Source organism: Nematolebias whitei, chromosome 10 (assembly GCF_014905685.2).
Source record: "Nematolebias whitei isolate Nwh7 chromosome 10, NemWhi1, whole genome shotgun sequence".
NCBI classification, from domain to species: Eukaryota; Metazoa; Chordata; class Actinopteri; order Cyprinodontiformes; family Rivulidae; genus Nematolebias; species Nematolebias whitei.
The window spans coordinates 36,767,574-36,789,360 of NC_056507.1; the positions used below are offsets into that span (position 1 = coordinate 36,767,574).

At 39.6% G+C, this 21,787-nt stretch overlaps 1 protein-coding gene across 1 annotated transcript in view; it reads right to left on the bottom strand.

Moving 5' to 3' along the window:
- Positions 1–21,787, bottom strand: part of nell2a (neural EGFL like 2a) — a gene marked incomplete at its 5' end in the record, with an annotated part of 291,752 nt that overhangs the window by 224,007 nt on the left and 45,958 nt on the right.

Sequence of the window (21,787 nt, forward strand, 5' to 3'; positions counted from 1 at the left end):
TGGATGGATGGATGGATGGATGGATGGATGCATGGATGGATGGATGGATGGATGGATGGATGGATGGATGGATGGATGGATGGATGGATGGATGGATGGATGCATGGATGGATGGATGGATGGATGGATGGATGGATGGATGGATGGATGGATGGATGGATGGATGGATGGATGCATGGATGGATGGATGGATGGATGGATGGATGGATGGACGGATGGTTGGATGGATGAACATTAAAAACCATGGTGTCTCTGGTCCTGTAAACCTTGACTCTCTTCAGTCTTATCTTTAACAGTTTGTTACAAATCTCAGGATGGTTCAGACTCTTGACTTTTTCACTGACGTTTCATTGTTTTGTGTTTTTATGTTTTTTTTCTTTTGATGCTTTTAACTAATTTTTCAGTTTTATCATTAGTGTAGTTTTTTTTCATTAATTTTACTCCCTGTGATGTTTTTGATAAGCACTTTGGTAACAGCTTCTGTTTTAAATGTACTTTATAAATAAAGTTGACTTGACTGTCCTGCTAAGAGGTCACTGAACTCTAATAAGTATGCGACCTGTTGGAAGCCATGAGAGTGAAATGTCTCAGCAGCTCTGGGTGGATCTGAGCAGGTGCTGAGGCCCAGTCGTCCTCACGTTTTCATAAAGACGTCACATGATGTCAGAAGTTATCAAGGTCACATGGTCAGAGTGAAGAGTCTAATAAATTACTGGGCAGACTGGAGTGAAGCAGCTTCCAGTGTCACAGAGGCAGCTGGTCCGGTTTATTTGATTTGTATTTATCCGCTTGTTGTTGACAGACTCCTCTCTTTCAAACCTTCACCCTTATGTTTAATCCTCTCTCTACTCACAGGCTACAGTGCTGCAGGTTAACCAGCATGTCATATACAGAATATACTGACTGTAATTTGATTTGAGCATCGTGTACTTCTACATCTTTATTCCTTCAGTTAGTACAATAACTGAGTATACTTTAAAGGCAGCTGTGCTTGGCTGCTTGTTTGATCATTTATAAGCATTTTGTTTTACCTAATTTTATATATAAATGCCTTTTAGGTAAAATATTTGATAGGCGGATGAAACCTTTTTTGTTAAGGATTTTTAAGGAGTATATCAAAAACTCTCTACCTTTCAACCATGTTCTTTTGCTTTTCTCAGACATACCTCCTCCTTAAGGCACTCCAGCTCCTACAAGAGGATTCTGAGGCATTCAAGGGAGCATAAATAATTCCTCCAGCAAGTTTAGGTTTTCCCTGGTGTCTCTTCCCAGAAAGATAAGCATGAAAAACCTCAAAAGAAAAGCAGCCAGATAGCTGATCAACCTCCACCGACTCCTTTCGACATGGAGGAGCAGCAGCTCTACTCTGAGCTCCTCACTTTATCTCTAACGCTGAACTCAACCAGTTCATCTGCATGAACAGGTCCCTCTTGTAAACGAGTCCTCAATGAGACTAGCCTGTATAAATGAAGGTTGAATGAACAAATCCAGGATCTTAATCAATATCTAGTGACCATAGGTGAGAGTAAAAACATCACTGGACCAGTAAATCAAGAGTGATGTATTTTGGCTCAGCTCCTTTCCGCACAAACGAAGCAACGTCCTCATCACTGCTTGTAGCCACGACACGTTGGGTTACCTACTGCACCATGCTGCCATCACTCGAGAACACGAGTCTCAGACATTGCAGTTCAGTTTATTTATATAACACCAAGTCACAGCAGAAGTTGTCTCAGGGCACTGAACAGAAACATTCACATATATTATAAAAGCCAATTATTAAAAGTTCTCTATCAAAGGAAGGAAGCCAGCAGACCCAAAGAGTATTCATTTTGTTGCAGTCTCCCACCCTGAGCAAGCACAAAGGCAACAGTGGAAAGAAAAAAACTCCCTTTTAACAGTAAGAAACCTCCAGCAGAACCAGGCTCAGGACAAGCGTCCATCTGCTTCAAGCAGTTGGGTTTGAGAGGACAGGAAGGAGAGACAGATACAGAATGGAGGCAAGCAGGTGAGCAGGTCCTCACTAGGATGAAAGATAAAAAAAAACATGTTAAGATAGAAAAACAACAAACACAAACTATTCATTTGTAACTATTAATGTGGTTAAATGAGGTCAATTTGTCCTCCAGCATTCTCAGCCTATAGCAGCATAACTAAGGGAAAGGTCAGGAATCTCTGATGGAAACCCTAACCCTCAACCAGAGGGAGCCTTTCATCTTTTTCCCATTGAGAACCATGGTCTCAGATTAGTAGTGGTCTGGCACCCAGGATTATTTGACTGTTCAAAAAACTTTTCACTTCATTACTTGTGTTTTGGTTGTTTTTTCTGGGTGGCACTCACGAGTACTTATCAGTAATTTCTGGTGCTATACCAATTTGCGCCAGATGAGGGCAGTAGTGGCGCATAAGAAAGAGACTGACATACTGACTCAAGCACTGGTACAATTGAGCGTAAGTATAAAACTGGGAATTTACTTCTATTAGTAATGCTGTAAGACAAGTTCATGGTTGTTTGTCTTTGGTGATGAACATGTTTTGTACATAATACAGAGACTGTACAATTCTGTGTAATTACTACAATATTAGTCTGCATATAAATGCCGAAGCAGCTCAGATCAAGCGTGAGCTGTACGGTGAAGCCATACTCAACCAACTGATTTCTGTTTTAACAGAATAAAGGCACCAGTCTGTCGTCACGTGTGTAACAGGTCTGGTTAGAATCACAGAGATCTCTTCTGCAGTGCTGGGACAAGTGGGCACCAGCAGTGTCACATGTGGTGCGTTTGTCCCTGACAGCTACTCTCTCAAATGCTACTTAACACATTTGGAAAGATTTATGCAAAACAGATGTGCTCTGATGAACATCATCTGTAAATATGCTCTGTCCGTGTGTCAACAGTGAAGTAAGTAATGGACGACGACTGTCAATGAAACAAAAGCAAGCAATAACTCTTCATGCAGTGTCACGTCTGCTGTGTAGAAGGGCCTCGCGTCCTCTATTCATAATTAATAATAACATATTTCTTCTGGATTCAGACTCAAGAAATGTAATTACTTTGAAGTGCCCACAAGTTGTCATTTCCTAAAGTGCCATCAGAAAAATAAGTCATTAAAAAATGAAAAGTAATAACGGCATTTGTACAGAACACACTGGTGCACACACACACACACACACACACACAAATCTCTGAGGGCAAGGACAGAGCAGCAGTGGATGTCCTCTCTTTCATCTATTAAAAATCGAGATGGATGAGACATTTCAAAGCTCTTAGGGGTTTATTAACTTTGGCTATAAGTTTACTGTTTAGACACTTTAATGTTGTAGACATACTGGAACAACTTGCTTTAGCCATTACAGGATTATACTGACCTCATCCTTTTATAACTGGATGCTGTGGATACAAATAATGTTACATCTATCTGCCCATCAGAGAGTTGAAGAATAAAGAAAAATAAAATGTAAGTGAAGCTGACGACGCTGAGCTCACATTTAAAACTGAGATAAGTTTAATCCAAACAATGGAGAGGAAAAAAAACTTAAAAATGAAGTTCTTGTGTCCGCCCAGTCAAAAATGTCATAAACGGTTTCTTGTTGTTGAAAAGTTTCATCTTTCATCCAAAGGACTTCATCAGTCTGAGCAGCGACAACAATACAAAGCACATTTATAAAATACTCATATAGTGATTTAAAATAAACATTTTATAGATCTTTGCAAAGACAGATAAAAGATTGCCATTTGTTCTTCCTCCGGTAAAGGACAAACCTTAAAGTGATCACATGAAGATAAAATATCTTGTAGTGTATTTGCAATAAAAATGTATTTGAGGACATAAATTCAGAAGACATCATAAATGGGCCAAATATAAATGTGCGTACCTCAGCTATAATATAAAACATTAGATTCAATCAATTAGAGGAAAACACTCAAAGGCAGTTTATCTTTCAGCCTTTCAGGGGACAAAGTCTGAAAAGTATAAATCCAACAAGCCTGTCGCTGTTTGAGGAACTTATCAAGATCTCCTCCGTTAGATGTTTTCAATGAACAGCAGGGTGGTACCAACCTTAAGCATTCTGGGAGTTTATTCTGGTTCGTTCTTTATGTTTTCTTTATGTTTTCTTGTAATTTTCCCAATTCATGCAAACACACAAGGAATGGGGAATTCTCCATGAGATCAGTGCACAAGTAATAATGTTATTTATTTGTTGTTACCTTTTCCTTTTAGCCATCCTATTTGTAAAAAAAACCACAAAAAAAAAACCCTGCAGTATGACTTTTTATAACCGTCTATTGTTGTTGCTGTTGTCCATTGTTGTCATCTTTCTTTGTTGAAATCAGGTCTCTCTTGTAAATGAGTCCTCGAGGCTCAATGGGATTTACCTGTAGAAATAAAGGTTGATTGATAATTAATGTGAATTATTTTACCGATGTGACACTGGAAGAAACAACTGAGATAGGTTTATAAATACAGATGTCATGAGGAATATCCATGTAACTGATGCTCAACTGTATTTTTCAGACACTTGTTGTTTGTTCTGGTGTGATACAATAAAATCTCATGGCTGCAGAACCTAAGCTTTTTATTTGATTTCATTTGCAGCAGCCTTGATGCTCCTCTCGTTGTCTCAGTGCCATCTGGTGTCTGAGGTCATGAAGTGCAGCCACACGTCACTGCAGCAGTTCAGAGGTCAAACTGTGAAACACTGAGTCCAGACCTGACAGATGTGCAACACATGCAAGGGTGTCAAACTCTGTAACCAAAATTACAATGTTTTTCCAAGTTTCCAGTTTCATCAGATACGTGACATCTTTTCTTGTTTGCAGAGTCATCAACAAGACGTCTCGGTTTACGTTCTCTGCTGCTCTTTCCACATCAGAATTAACAGATTACTGAAAAATTCAACCTTTAAACCTTTTTGTATTCAGAGTTACACCTGTCATGAGAAGTTTGCACTAGCGGTAAATGAAGTATCAGTTTTTTAAGCAATATTAGAAAACATAAATTACATATAAAATGTTATCTTGGGGCCCAGATAAAATGTTAACAAGAGCCAGATTTGGCCCGCGGGCCTTGAGTTTGACACACGCAGAGAAATGAGTTGAATTGAGACCGTTTAAATTTATGGAATGTACATTATTTTTCTGCCATCATTTTAAAGCTATTTTTGTTAGTAATATTACTTTTGATCTTGGATTTGTAAATAGTCTAGGCTTACAAATGGACTCGAGTTGTTTATGGTTAATAGATCATTCCTGCAGTGCTTCTTCATCAACTCAGCAGATTAAAAAGAAAAACAAAGCTCTGCAGTTCACTGATGTTGCAGCATTTTCATTAGACTCTGCTGCTTGTACTTCAGCAAAGCTGTAGATGAACAGTGTACAGTAAATCAAACCCAGCGGAAAGATAAAGAGGTACAGAGAGAAAAACATGCAACATTAAAAAAACAAAAACGCCTAGACAAAGAGCCATAGTTGTGGATCATCACGAGAATAATTTTACTATGAAGAATAAACATACATGTAGAATACACATGAAGAATACACTACATGTAGTCAAATGAAAACGTTCTTTAGAAGGTATATATATGATTTATAAAACCTGCCATAAAGAGCTGCCCTGACTCTGAAGCAGGTGGACGGATACATTCAGCCAAATGTTGCAAAGAACACACAAAATACACAAACATAATATGCATACCAAGCATATCTAAACAACAGCAGTTTCTATTTTGTTTGTTTGTTTGCAGGTAAAGAGATGGAATATTCTGGTTTAGCAAGTCTCCTGAGATAATTGGACAAAAACCAAAGCACAATGGACGACAGCTGGAGGCCAGGTGTGGCAAACACCCCCAGAAGAGGAAGATGTGTTGGCTTATTATGTTATTTTCTTCAAATAATTTTCAGTTCATAAACTTTGTCCTCCCCCATGGCCTCACTTCAAATTAAAGCCCAAGAGCCGTTATTTAGAAACCTTTACCTGCACCTATCTATGGCAACCAGCAACAAAGTGCAAAACTAAAATAATAGTTTGGGACTGTGCTGCTCCTGCGCTGTCACTTGGTGAATTCCCTAATGAGGCTTCAAGCTTTTCAGATTTCCTGCTGTGTCTTTGTGAGTTTTGCCCACAAACAGGTTTTAAAACGTCGAGGGAATAAAACAGGAGCAGCTTCTGTGGTGCTCAAAATAGTTAAGACTGTATTGCGTCATACAGGTTATACAGGAACATTTTTTTAATCAGAATCAGAATCAGGATTAGAATTAGAATAAACTTTATTGGCATTGCACCGAGATACAACGTGAACATCTACTACAGTCGACCGAAAGATGGGCGGAGTGCACGAAGCTGCAACTATAGAAAGTGCGGCCTTCTTATTCTTATTCAGAATAATATTTTGCTTAGATGAGAAAAGGAAAGAAAACATAAGGAGAGACGGTAAAAAAGATCTCTAACGCCGTGTCCTAGACAAGGCACAATTTGAGGCATCAAAAAAACCTACCACAGCCAAGCAACATAAACAGACGTTACACATTTACATATAGGCGGTGAAAGCATTGAATTTTTAAGGGAAAGTCGTAGCATAGTCCAGAGCGCCCAAACCCCCCATCCCCCCCCCCCCCCCCCCCCCCCCCCCAGCCATTGTCCAGATAAGAGGTGACATTCATCATCAACTTAGTTGAGGTTCTGTTACTTGTCCACGGCCTTGGGGAAGGGAGGGGTGAGGAAACAGTCAAAGCATCTTTGTTGTTTTCAAAACATGCCAGGAGGAGTGAAGATAAGTCCGGCGTCAAAGCCACAGTTTGGGTCATGCAGAACTCGTAATTGTTGTTTCTGCCTTTAAAGTCTCGCTGGTATATTCCTCTGATGGAACTGCAAAATAGCCGAATTGATCTTTTACGCCAAAAGTCAAGCTCACAGCTTCTCCAAGATTATTTCCCCTTCATGTGTGCTGCCAGGAAGTTCACAGTCCTGATAACAGCTGCTCCAGCTCCCTGCTGCAGCTCCCCAACTTCAGTCTGAGTGCTGTCGAGATTCAACACATCCACACGAATTTATAGACAACCCAGAATTCACCAGCCAAACAGCAAAATAACCAGTTGTCATCATGAAGTTTCTGTCGAGGTAAGAGGGTCCTCCTTATGCCCTGACTCCTGTCAGGAGAAGTTGTTGAGAGACCAGCGGATCTGTCGAATTAAGAGGAATGCAGAAGCGGGGAGGGGGGGGGGGGGGGGGAGACAGGGAGACACGTCTGGTTTCACTGGAGGACAGAGAGAGGAATTAATTATAGAATGAATTCCAAGTTTTTAGGTATTTTAATGGTCTGTCTGAAGAGAAAATGTGGTCAGAGAAAACAAATTCAAGCACTCAGAAGAGTCAGTATCACTGAGAAAAAACTCTTGGAAAAATCCAAAAAGGGGTCTCTGCAGGCAAATTCGGAAGGCGTATCTGGGCGCTCATATCTGATTGGACTATAGGAAAGTGGGCGTATCTGGGCGGTCATATCTGATTGGACGATAGGAAAATGGGCGTTTCTGGCCGGCCGGATCTGATTGGACGATAGAAAAATGGGCGTGTCTGGACGGCCACATCTGATTGGACGATAGAAAAATGGGCGTGTCTGGACGGCCACATCTGATTGGACGATAGAAAAAAAAAGGCTGAACGATAGAAAAAAAAAGGCTGAACGATAAAATGCCGTAACCACAGACACATGATGTCTAAAAACAAGGCGTTATTGGCAGATTGTGTTAACCACAGGCATATTATGTCTATGGTGTTAACCGGTTCGACATTAGCGGCGTCTCGGTTCGACATCGCTCCAGTATACTGCCGCGGCGTCTCCATAACTTCTTTTTTCGACTCTCTTAACACAGAACTTCCGGTTACATTTCAAAATAAGAGCAACATAACTGGGTAGTGGGGAGAGCTAAATGTTAGGTTTTTTTTTAATACCTAGCCATAACATTAAAAAAACAAATTCCATTTTGGTTGTTGAAAAATGTGAACAAAGTTACAATCGATTCATAAAGAAAGAAAAATATTAATGATACTTAAACTGGCCTTGGGACAAAGGAGGTTTCCTTTAACTTCACATTTTCTTGTTCAACCTGCAGTCACTGCAGATGAGTGATTGTCAGTTTCTGTAAGATTTCTGCAACTGGAGCAGGTATTTCTGTTTACTGGTTAACTTCCTCAGCTGTCTCACATTTTAAAGGTCAACCCTACTCCATGTTTCAGTAGAAAACAAGCACATTTAGGAGTCAGTACATACCCAGACTTTTGGCCCTCACACCTATACCCAGTTGCTCATGCTGCATGATGAGATCAGATTTATCCATATTTTAGAAATTACATTTAGCTTATAGTCGACAAAACAATTCAAATGAAGACCGTCTTAAAAAAACTCTTGGTTTTGCAGCCTGATTTCAAACTGACATCTTGGCCAAAGGTAAAATAAAAATCTTTGTGTTCTCAGAAAAGTTGTTTCAGGACCTCCAATAAACTTATGTACACATCAAAGCATACAAGACAGATTCAGGAATTCTCTTTGTTTTCCAGATTTCTCATTTGTTATTACCTTAAAACATACTCAGACAACATTTGATGCATCATTGAATTTTTTTATTGTGTTTATTGGGACATCCATTTTTAGAAGTCATCATAGCATCTGTTGGAAACACAGAACATAGTACAGTTAGGGTGTTGCTAGTTGTTACTTAATCCTGGATTGGATTTTAAAGTTAATTTTGATATTTTTTTCACAAGAAAAAAAAAGTTGATTTCCTAAAGTTTAACTATAAATGAAGGAATTTTTGCATTCAGGTAATTTAAAATTAAGTAATTTCTCTAACATCCAACTCATTTTAGCCACTGAGCCGTACCAAACACCCATAATCTATTATTGAATGAATTATTGACTATTATTGACAAATTACAGACTTTTTATTGAATAAGTTATTACTCATTATTGAGTAATGAAAGTCAACATCAGATGTTGGTCAACATTGTTGAGCAACATCTTGGGGTCTTCTAGAGTCAGTCTGAAGTGAGAGTGGTCCCTGACATGGCAGAAAGACATAGATATAATTAACAGCTTTTATTTATTTATTTTTCAGCTAATAACAACTTTTATTTATTTGTTTTTCATATTTTTCAGTTATACACAGCTTTTATTTATTTATTTTTCAAGTATTAAGAACTTTTATTTTCAGCTTTTATTTTGAAAAGGAGCCGAGTGGAGGCTCACTTTACCTCAGTGCGTTACGACAACAACGAGAGAACGGTCGAAACTATCGTGACCTACAATAAACCTACTTCAATAAAATGCATAAGTGAAAACATAACATACTTTATAAGTACAATAAACCATATTTCTTTGTCAAACATCGCAAAGAAACGTTACCTCATCAATAATCCTCGTGACTTTGAGGGTTACCCACAGCCAATCAGTGTTCGCCGCCGACAAACGCCTATTAAATACTGTTAGCCAATCAGTGTTCGCCGCCCATAAACGCCTATTCGCCAGAAACGCCCACTTTTGGTCTGCAGAGACCCCCTTCTCGAAAAATCTCTGATCTCTGTTCAACCCCGAACTTTTCAGGGAATATGAAAATGGCCAATATCTGATTAAGCAAATATGTTCATATATATATATATATATATACATACACATATACATTTCTATACATTTATGTACATACATAAGTGTCCAGGTGCCGCAGATGTACACGGCTCTATTTTTACTCTAAAGGGAGGAGATGAACAGGCTGATGACTGGTGGGACAAAGGACTTTCTGAATCTTTGGCATTTGGCAAAATTTGGCAGCACGATGGATCATCGGTTAGCACTGTTTCCTCACATCGAGAAGGTCCTGGATTCAATCCCTGGTTGGATCTGGGGTCTTTGTGGAGTTTGTATGTTCTTCTCGTGTTTGCGTGAGTTTCTCGGGGTACTCTAGTTTCCTCCCCTGACCAAAAACATGCATGTTAGTCTGCCTTCAGGCTCTTTCAAGAGATCTGTGATCTCAATGGGATTTGTCTGGTTAAATAAAATAAATCTGACCACAGAGCAGGGCTGGGACATCATGAGCTCCTCTGCTTCATGATGGAACCATGCAGCGGATGGTCAGCATTGTCCATGATGGATAGCAGCTTACAGAGGGCCCATTTCTCTGCCACCGATGTAAGGGACTCCAGCTCTGCTCCCAGCACAACCAGCTTTCCTCACCAGCCTGTCAAGCCGCCCAGTACCTCTCCTCTTAAGGCTGCCTCCTCAACACAAACTACACACAATACAACACCAACCTGGAATTTTAACATTTATTTACTCGCATCATTTTGCCATAAAATCTTCAGTGTTGAGAAGACTGAGACTAAACACAGAAACAACACAACATATTATAAATAAAATGCTACCAGCCTAATGCGGATGTTTTCTTAATCGAGACACGGTTGTTCCTGTGACGAGCGTTTATAGAGAACCAAGGCAGTCTGGTAACTGCACACAACCACTCCCACCCCCACCCCCCTGGATGCCTCTGTGAATGTGTGCAGTGAGCTGGCTCATTTGGGCTCTCATGGTGAATAGCCTGCAGCTATTCACTCATCATACAGAAGCTCATTAGAACTCTATAGACACACAATTGTGGAGCTCACATTAGAAACTTCCTCCTCTGGGACACAGACGCCACACACAAAGTGCCAGTTTGCTGCTATGCTAAGCGCATTGTCCTCCTGATTCATGGAACCTGGCCCTCCATTCACAATATTAAGTTCGAGTGGTGGAATATCAATTGCGTGTGCAATGGGCCGGTATCTTTTTAAGAGTGTTGCTGGGTCTGGAAAAAAAAGGAGAAAAGGATCTTAGCTGGCCTGCGGAGTGCTAGCTTTCAACTGAGCCATTGTGGGATGCTTGAATGAAGGAACCCCTGTCCCCCCCACCCCCCACCCACCACCACCCCTTTATTCCTGAGAAGAGATGGGCATCAAATAAATTCACATGAACTTGCCTCAGGGTGTTTCTAAGACCTTCTGTTGGAGAATAGCCTAATTATACCTCCCTCTCCTGGAGAGCTGCGATGGAATCTGGCTAATTACACATCGCTGAATCTTATTAATGCTACGCCTTTTAAAATGGGTGCAAAGTCTCATGAGACAAAACTGACCAAAGATTGTCATTGTACCCAGAGACATATGCATTTTCATGACAAACACGACACACGATTGATTGTCAGCTGATTGGGATAATCATAGTTGCTTTCCACAAAGGTGAAAGAATACAGTAGTAAACTTAAAAAAAAAACACTTGGCTCAGATCCTTGAAAGTGGGGTTCTGTATGAACGATGAATATCTTACACGTCATAGATAGCTCTTTGAATGACCTCAGTTTAGAGAAACAAAGTTTAATTCTGACCAGAGTGATATTCTAAACCTTTTTGTGCCATGGACCAGTTTAATGTCAGAAAATATTTTCATGGACCACCCTTTGAGGTGTGACAGATAAATACAACAAAATAAAATGATACGACCGGCATAAAAATTGGTATTTTCTAAATATAATAATAAATGTGAATCCACTGTGAATGCAACTTTATTAGCAGTGTTTCTGCAACATTGGGCCAACATGGTAACATGAGTAAAGGCCTCTCAGCCCCACACTCTCTGGTCATAATATGATAGGTTAAACTTGCCTTCAACATAAGATACAGCACAAAAACAAATATAAAGTGCATGAAAAATATAACTCACCATAACATTAAATTAGTGGGAGCCCTGAGCTTGTTTCTCTGCAACGAGACGGTCCCATTTAAGGGGAGAGTTGCATTCAGGCCCAAAAAATCTGATCTGACCCGGTCTCAGCCCGCAGTCATCATTTCCGAACCCCACCCGACCCGACGAATTAACAGTAATTACAGGTCCGAACCCAGACCCCCCCCCCCCCCCCCCCAACATTTTTAATTAGTTATTAACAGTCGGAGACACGCAGGTGAATGGGGCATAAGATCGGAGCTGAGGGGGTGTTTGTCCTTTCATGGCCGTAAAAGAGCATTTAAACCCTGTTTCTGCTACAATCTTCTGAATTACTGAGACACGGACCCTGCTCTGATACACGTCTGCTTTGAGATCTCACCTGTTTGGGTCGTCGACCGCGCGCGTCCACTGAGTGCAGCGGCTGAATGAACGTCCATCTGGGCATGTATCACTTCCTGGCAGTACAGTCCATCTGAAGCTTAACTGAAATTTTTACCTCTTTCAAGGCGGGTCAGCTCACGGCGAAATGGCCTATTGCAGCTGGGGGCTGTATGGCAGGACATGTTATCATATAATTGAATCGCGGCTGATCCTGACCTACTTAAAAGTCTGGCACCGACCCGGCCCGCCCATCCAGCACATTATCATGGCCCGGCCCGCACGAATTTGGGTCGGGTGGGACCGGGCTTAGGGCTTGGGTTAGAAATAACAGCTCTATCTAGGGGTAATGGGAAACAATAACACCCAAAGTGCATTGCTTATGTCCAGTTTACTCTGTAATTTTGTTGTGGTTGTTGTCACTGCAGAAAACCCTGCTTCACACAGATAGAATATCGGAAATGGCAACAGGGATTTTAGTGTTGTGGTGGCGATCTCAGGGTATTCTGCCATGAATTTAATCCAGAACACCAGCAGAGCTGTAACAATAATAATAATAATAATAATAATAATGTTACACATTGTCATCATTGTATGTTTCCATATAATAGCGAAATTAGTCTCTGCATTTAACCCATCCACCACCAGGTGGCGCAGTGGGCAGCTATTGAAAGAGCCCGGGGACATTTTGGTGATGACATGTGCTGCCCAGAGACACCACGAGGCATGCAATGACCGGGGATCAAACCTGGGACTTTGGGGTCCCGAGCCGTTGTCTCAAACATACTTTTAAAGCCGGCGTCATTTGCAATCTCCAGCAGTTGATCTTCTTCTTGCATAGACACGCTGGATTGCCCTGGTTTGTTGGTGAATGGGTTGCTGATCTTAAAGAAGGTAGCCATGTGACCGAGGCAAGCATCTTGACCTGCGTCAAGAGTGAGTCATAGACAGATGTGGTAGAGAGAATTTGATAATTTCCCAAAATAAAACATTGTTCAAAATCAGACACTAAATAAAACAAAAATAATGTAAGTTATGTATTATTTCTGTGTGCCCTGTACCAATTGACCCACGGACCGACACCGGTCCGCGGCCCGGGGTTTGGGGACCACTGAGCTAATAATTAGGCAGAGTGGGGTCAAAATTAAAATCGATTGCAGCCGTCTTAAAACAGCTTCAATCTAAACAAATATCCAGTTTTTATTTTCAGAGGGTTTTTTATTTTTCAAATGGTATGCTATACATCTTTAAATCAATAGCAATTTTGGACACATAATTTGACGTCTATTTGTAAACAGAAAATATTGCATCAACAGCTAGCTGTAGGAGTACACTCAATAATCCAGGTAAATAGGTACGTATATATGTGTGTGTGTGTGTGTGTGTGCGCGCACGTGTGTGCGTGCGTGCGTGTGTGTATACATATATTTTTAGGGTGTATCTTAGATCCTTATATACTGTTTCTTTTTACACTTTATATTTTTGCTATTGTTGGGTGTAACTGGGACCTTGTGTACATAATTTCATTCCACCTCATGTACCACAAGTGGTGAAATGACAATAAACCTAATAGAACTCGAACTTGAAATAAATCACAAACAAGTTAAATCATGTCATTCTTCTAGGGAGAATCTTGATTTAACATTTTTGTGATTTATAAACTGTATTTTTCTTTGTATAAGTCACAGTTTTTTGCATAAGTTACATGCCCTGCGACTTATAGGCTGAAGCGACATATTTATGGATTTTTTTTTCCCATATTTATAAACCTTTTTTTTGGCTGAGATACGACTGTTTCCATTCATTCTGACTGAAAAAAAAATTGAGCAGAACTACTTTCAGCCACTTGATGGCAGCAGAGTAGTAGTGTATGGCATACTGTTGTATCATGTAATAGGTAAAGGGGGCTATAATGACAAATTCAAAAAAGTTCAAGACAAAAACAACTGGACTTTATTTATTATACTATACTTTATACTTTATTGTTTTTGTCATGAATTTTTTTGAATTTACCATGTCCTGGATGACTGAAAATTTTCACCAGCTTTTAATGACTCAATTGGCCTGCCACAGTCTCCCCACCTTCACTCTGCTCGCTGCTTGAAATGGTCAAAACAGCTGCACCACCCTGGCAAAATGCAGCTAATTTGTCCATTAAAGTGCATTTATTAAGCAAATGTTAGACTGAGACACACTTTTGCTATAATTTTGAGCAAACAAAAAATTTTTAGGCGGTTATACTGATAAATTTTAAATGCAGTGGCTGGTCCAGCTGCACATGCCCGCTTCACAGCTCCGAGGCAGCAAAACCATTGCAGTGCAACCAGTGCATTTTTAAGGAATACTTAAACTGAGACACACCTTTACTATATTTTCCAGCAAACAAATAATTGTTTTTAGTCAAGTTAAGTCAACTTTATTTATAGAGCACATTTAAAACAGAACCTGTTATCAAAGTGCTTAACAAACAACAACAACAATCAATGAGTAAATTAAAGAGAAAAATATATAAACATATATATACAATACACTAATAATGATAATAAGTGAAGAATTAATAAAAAGCATTTAAAACATAAGGTCACAGATTAAAAAACACTAGATCAATTTACACTGTATGAAATGCCTGAGAAAACAGATGAGTTTTAAGCAGAGATTTGAAGTGAAGAATGGAGGTGGCCTGCCTGATGTTGGGGGCAGGTTGTTCCACAGTTTGGGGCCCATGACTGAAAAAGCCAGATCTCCTCTGAGCTTCAGTCTTGTTTTTGGAACAGCCAAAAGCAGCTGATCGGATGATCTCAGGGCCCGAGAGGGAACGTAAGGTTCCAGAAGCTCAGAGAGGTAAAGGGGTGTGAGGCCATTTAGGCATTTGAAGGTCAGCAGAAGAATTTTAAAAACTATCCTCGTACGAACAGGGAGCCAGTGAAGGGAGGACAGAACTGGTGTAATATGTTCAGACCGACGAGTTCCGGTTAAAAGCTGAGCAGCAGCATTCTGGATGAGCTGAAGACGTGAGATGGAGGCCTGGCTGATCCCAGCATACAGTGCGTTGCAATAGTCCAATCAGGTCGTGACAAAGGCGTGGACTAGTTTCTCAAGGTCGATCCAGGACAACACTGGCTTGAGTTTAGCTACCTGTCTGAGTTGGAAGAAGCTTTTCTGCAGAACAGAGTTTTTAGGTTTTTAGGTGTTAATCTTGTTAATTTCTTGTTAAAGTTCTCCTGTGCACCATCCTGCGGCCGCCATTTGGCAGCCCATTGGTTTTTGTCAGGGCAGCACGGTGGCGCAACTGGTAGAGCTGCTGCCTCTCAGCAAGCAGGTCCTTGGTTCAAACCCCGGTCCAGGGGCCTTTCTGGATGGAGTTTGCATGTTCTCTCCGTGCATGCGTGGGTTTTCTCCGGGTACTCCGGTTTCCTCCCACAGACCAAAAACATGCATGTTAGGCTGATTGGTAACTCTAAATTGTCCCTAGATGTGAGTGAGAGAGTGAATGGTTGTTTGTCTTGTTTGTCTCTATGTGGCCCTGTGATGGACTTGCGACCCGTCCAAGGTGTACCCCGCCCCTCGCACAGTGATTGCTGGACATGGGCACCAGCGACCCCCGTGACCCAAAATGGAATAAGCAGGTAAAGATAATGGATGGATGGATGGTTTTTGTCACAACACACATTTCCGGGTTGTCAGTGGTGACGCGTAACAAATGTGACGCGTCAGCTGATGATGCGACATATACGGCGAAGTGACGTATTTATGGAATTTTCCACTTTATTAGACAAATATGGATTAATGCGACTTATAGGGCGGAGCGACATGTACAACGGAAAATACGGTACCTGGATGATAGGGAGTACTTACTCTTTTTCTTTTAACCATTTTGGCCAGGTTGTCCTCAGGCTGGTTCTGTGAGTAGTAAACAGCCATTTTGCCTATAACATTTGATTGTTATGCACCGATGAACCCTTTCTTTCATATGTAAAGGCAGTTTCTGGGAATTTCACAGCAGACTGATTTGAAACATGTCCATGAGGTGCTATTCATACAGCAGATCTTGTTGGCAGGCCTCAGACTGAAGAAGTCTTTCGGATGGAAGACGTAACATTCCTTCCAAGAAGAATCTGTTCAGATGACATGATTTAACTTTTTTTGTGAGCTAGCTGTAGCACTTCTGGTGCAGCCAGGGGCACTTCTGACAAGAACATCATCTTATTGCTGGAATAATTGTCTAGTGCATAAATGACAGCAGTGCAAAGGCTTTGAAAGTTGTGTTTGCTTGAATCACTATAAAACCTTTTGCACTGGAACAGTTTAAAGATGGTAGAAAGTTGATTTTGGAACTGGTTGAGCATGTCAGCTCGTCAATTCAGCCAAAGAAACAGTATTTCTACAAAATGATATTATTGAAAGAGCTATCTACAACAGATTTTTTTTTTTCATGAAACTTCCACAGAACCCAACTTCAAGATATCTGAACTAGCCCATTAACACTAAAACTAAGAATGCACTTGTGTCAAAATCTCCATAAAAATATTTTCAGACAGTAGTGCTTAACACTATTCTTACTTTTTCTGTCATCTGAAGCAAACATAAACCATAATCCACAAGTCTATGTGGAGCATTTTAACACACTTCACACTAAAGTGGTTCGTGCACAGACTCAGTAACACTCATCATGTCACAGAGCGCAATGGCTTTTCCACCAGCTTGAGGTATAAAACCTCAAATTTGATTACAAGCAACCTTTGGCTTCCTGGGCGGTGCACAATAGGTTGAGCTGTCTGGGCCAATTTCCATGCTCAGCATGAGGTATCTACACGCGCAGGCTGCAGCTCTCAGAACCCCCCCCCCCAACACACATACACACACACTCACACACACACACACACACACACACACACACAGAGGATCATTAGTTGCAGTGTGAAAGGTTGCACAAGCCTCTCATTGGATGTGTTTGTGGTAAAACATGACACACGTGTTGGCCTGCTGGCACAACTGTTTTTATTTTACAGCAAAACCCTGACATCCAGCACAGTCCAAAATAATAATCTGAGACCTTGCATGTGCTAACTATAAACCCATACATTGAGTTTACGAATCAGTGCAAAACAAATGTCCAATTCAGCAAAAAGTTTAAAAATAAGCAGTAAAGCTAAATGATGGGGGTAAAGGTTGTTTTCCAAAATTAAACAGGTTTTGATGTGTTTTTTTATTGCAGTACAGGCAAATTGCAAAAATAATTTATGATTAAATGATGAAAAAACAAGTGAAGCACAGTGAAATGTATGTCAAAAATATTATATATATGTGTCTGTGTGTGTGTGGGGGGGGGGGGGGGGGGTGTATCTTGTAAATGAGTCCTCATGACTCAATGAGACTGACCTGTATAAAATAAAGGCTGAAAAAAAAAATACATAGAGAAGAGAGAACTTTACTGATCCTGTAGGAAATTGTTGTGCCAGAGTTTCAATACAAAGGAACATACACAAAGAATCACACAAGATATAAAAAATAATAGAGAATAAAAAAAATAACAGAGAATATAAAAACGTCAAATATTAGGGTCTAAAACAGGTCAGGTGCAGACAGAAACACTAAAGTGTTTATTGTAGTATAGGATTAATTTTATTGTGTTGAAAAGGGGAGAAGTTGAAAAGTTTGCCACAGAGAGGAAGGACTTCCTGTGGCGTTCTGCAGAACACCTCGGTGGTCTCAGTCTACAACTGAAGGTGCTGCAGTATATATATATATATATATATATATATTTTTTTTTTTTTTTTTTTTTTTTTTTATCACAGTGTTTTAATTAAATACATTTTTTTTAATTAGTAAATGAAGATCTGTCATGCTAATTCTCAATCCATTACGTTACAAAATGTGGCCTGCTCATATTCATTTTATCACCAAGAAATGCTCCCCATGGAGGAGAGTCTCTGAAATGAAAGAGAACGCAAAAACAAAGTATTTTTATTGTGTATTTGTAAAAGAACTGCTAAGTGCTCAGTTTAACAAAAATAAAAATAATAATGGGCTCAGTTTTTGGTATAATGGAGCTGTGAGGGAGGTTGAAGAAAAGAGGAAAAAACTCTTTACTACTGCAGAAGTCTGTTTGGTCCACGTTAAACTTTGGCCAACACTTCATTGTTTCTGGTGTCTATCATTTAATAGGCCATTGGACGTAATGAATGAGCCAGGCCCACCTTCTGCCACTCCAGAAAGGCCCCAGCCTAAGCTATTAGAGCCTCTCAGCCAATCACAACACGGCCCCGTACCAAAGTACAGGCCCGAAAGAGGAAGACCAGAGAACTTTTGTCTTCCTCTGAGTTTAATGAAGTTGGCCTGGTCACTCAAGAGAGGATTAGAGGGGAGTTTAGTGTCCTGACTGCAGTAGGGGGAACTCCAGTTTGGGTCCTTGCATGAGCAGCATGGTCTCAGTTCAGAGCTGCGCAAGAAGCAACATGGCTGGCCTCGCCCCTGCTTTACCAGGCTTTGGGAGGTCGGGGAAAAGCTTTCTTATCGACAATCTTCTCAAATCTCAGTGTCCTTCAGTCCAGTCAGAAACATGCAGGCACCTGAGAACCTGGGGACAAGAGCACGAAGGCCACCAGAACCTGACCCAAAGTCCACTGCAGGGAAAATTCATAGCTGGACCACTACTGCAACACTCAGGTAATTATATTTTTATCCTATTGTTTTTGATAAAGGTAGATATTATAAAGAAAGTATGATTTATGTTTCTTACACAAACAAAAAGTATTACATAGAGCTATGTTATTAAATTATAAATTGTAGATATATCTGCAAATAACTTAATAGATAAACAGATAGATTAAAATTAGTTACAAAACTTTCAAACGTTGGCAGTGATTTAGTAACTGATGGCCGTACACACACTTTTTTTTTTTTTAAGTTAAGGCAATGCATAAAAATAAATAAAAGTGTGGAACTTTAACGTTTATAAAATTCTAATCAAGACCCTTAATTTACAAATATCTAATTGTACAACCTGAATGTTTATAAAGCATTGCTCATTATGAAATTACTACCTCCAAAACATTTTCAAATGTTGGATCTGCAGTGAAAAACATCTCAAATGTAAGTTTTACTGGCAACAACAAATAAAATGATGTTTTAGAGAAATTCAGACAATGGTGAGGAGGTGGTCAACACCATGCAAAAACAAAAAGAGCAAAAGATTTAAAATATGTCTCCAGTTGAAAAAAATATCCATTTTTTAAATTATTATTAAGTTGTAATATCTTCTAAAAAAGATTCTAACAACAGCTCTGTATTCAAGGCACAAGGCAGAAAATGATAATAATAATAACATCTCATCATAAATCCTAATAACTTGTCATGATATTTGGGGCTTCAGTGTTCTACATTAAAAACAGGCACAACAACAAGGAAAACAAAAGAGAAAAAAATAAAACTTAAAAAATACTGAATTATGGGACTTTTTTTTTCCAACAGGGAAATTAACACAGTGGTTTTCAAACTGACGTCCCCAGACCCCCAGGGTCAGTATATATAATATTATATATAAATATATAAATAAATAAATATATATATATATATATATATATATATATATATATATACAGTATATGTATATATATATATATATTGCACATAATTAATATAAACTGCACAGGTTGTGTGACAGGTTATTGCACAGGTATTGACATTGAGATTGAATTATGATGGTAAGATAAATATATAGATACTGTATCATACATGATGCAGCCTAGCATCAGTCTAGATGTGACCTACATAGTGCAGCAACAATAAATAATAAACATATTAGCTGTAACAAGCTAATATTAGTCATATTAGTTGTCACAGATGTGGTTTGGTGCAAAGTTATTGCCAGCTGTTCAGTGTTATTTATCAAGAGTTCAGTAATCTGACAGCTTGTGGACAATGGCTGTCCTTTAATCTTTTTGTACGTGATGACAGACTCCTGTATCATTTGCCTGAGGGTAATAGACGGAAGAGTCCTTGTGCTGGGTGGGTGTGGTCCTTAATGATGCTGCATGCTTTACACAGACATCGGCTGTTGTCGATGTCTTGGATGGTGTGGAGACTGCTACCAGTGATGTCCTCTGCTGTTTGCACCACCCTCTGTAGATCTTTCCGGCTCTGACTTGTGCAGTTCCCATACCACCCTGTGATGCAGCCTGTCAGCAGGCTCTCAATGGTGCACCTATAAAAGTTGGTGAGGATGCTGGTGTCCGTACCAAACTTCTTTACATTCTTTATATCTTCTTTATATATTCTTTATATTGCAATGTGATTTGAGCATGCACAAAAAGTTATTTTTAAAAATTTAACCAAAATGACAATAGCCCCATCATTTGTCAACAAAAGATGATTGTAGTTTAAAACTGGCATGAAAGGCAGCGGGCGATATGCATTCCTTTAAGGAATGTTAGGCTTTTACTTTGTTCAACGTCTTTATTTACCAGGATGAACGTGTACACAAATGATACACTAAACGGTGTCAGAATAATCCTTGCTGAATGGCTCAAAGTAGGAAAAATGAGGGTGGGGGCAGGTGTGAGTGCTCCACTTATTACACACAAATTTTGTTGTAATGGTTTGGGGATTCAAACTTGCAACCTCACGATCACAGGCTCGCTTTCTCTAACCACTGTCACCAATAGTTTGCCAAAGCAATCACAACTTTCTTTTTTTTTTTAACACAGTTCAAGTTTGAGGTCGATTAAAATTTTGCTTCAACTAAAAATATTGAACATAATCAATTTTTACACCAGTCTGTGAATAAGTGGGCAGGTAATTGACTGAAGTGTCATCGCTTGAATGAAAGCTGTTTTATGTTTTGTACTAAAAGCAAAGTTGATTTTTGTTACAACACTTCTGCTCAGTTATTGATTTAAATAAGCCACACTTCACTTAATTAACTTTGAGGCAATATATCTGCAAAACTTTAACTTAAGTTAGGAATAATTAAACTTAGCACAAAAAAGTAAGAAATTTGTTTGGTTGATTATTTCTTTGTTGTGACAATTCTTGGCAATAAAGCTTATACTGTTAGATATGGGGTGCCATTTGTAAAGTTACAGTCAAAAATTAACAAATTAATGTTTATTGAGCCAAAAAGTTTTTTTTTTTCGAAGTCATATTTTCACCATGTTATCCATACATTTACAGTATAGATGTCATAGTTCCAAACTAAATATTTAGTTTACAAGCAAAATATTTAGTTGATACACTAAATACAGTCCCTCGTTACTTTGCAATTCATTTAGCGCAGACTCGCTCCATTGCGGTTTTTCAAAATAAGATTGGAGATGATACACAAGTGGCCGATTGATGGATGAGCCTCACGATCGGCATGGAAGTTTTATTTCAAATAAATTATTTTAAAGTATTTAGCGCCTGATGCACATTTGTGCGGCCCAGAACAGCAGAAAAAGATTCCTCCTGCAGCTTTGTGCAGCCCATACTGCTGCAGGATAAACTTCCTGCTGCAGCTGAACAGCTGATCAGCTGTTCAGCTACAGAGTGGAGAAGTGGGTGTGGCCAAGAGCGTTTGCAGGTGGCAAAGAGCAGAGGAGGCAGGAGCTGAAATAGTGACATTCTGTGCTCTTTTAGTGTTTAGAGTTTAAAAACATTGTTTAGAATATTTCAAGAGTGTGG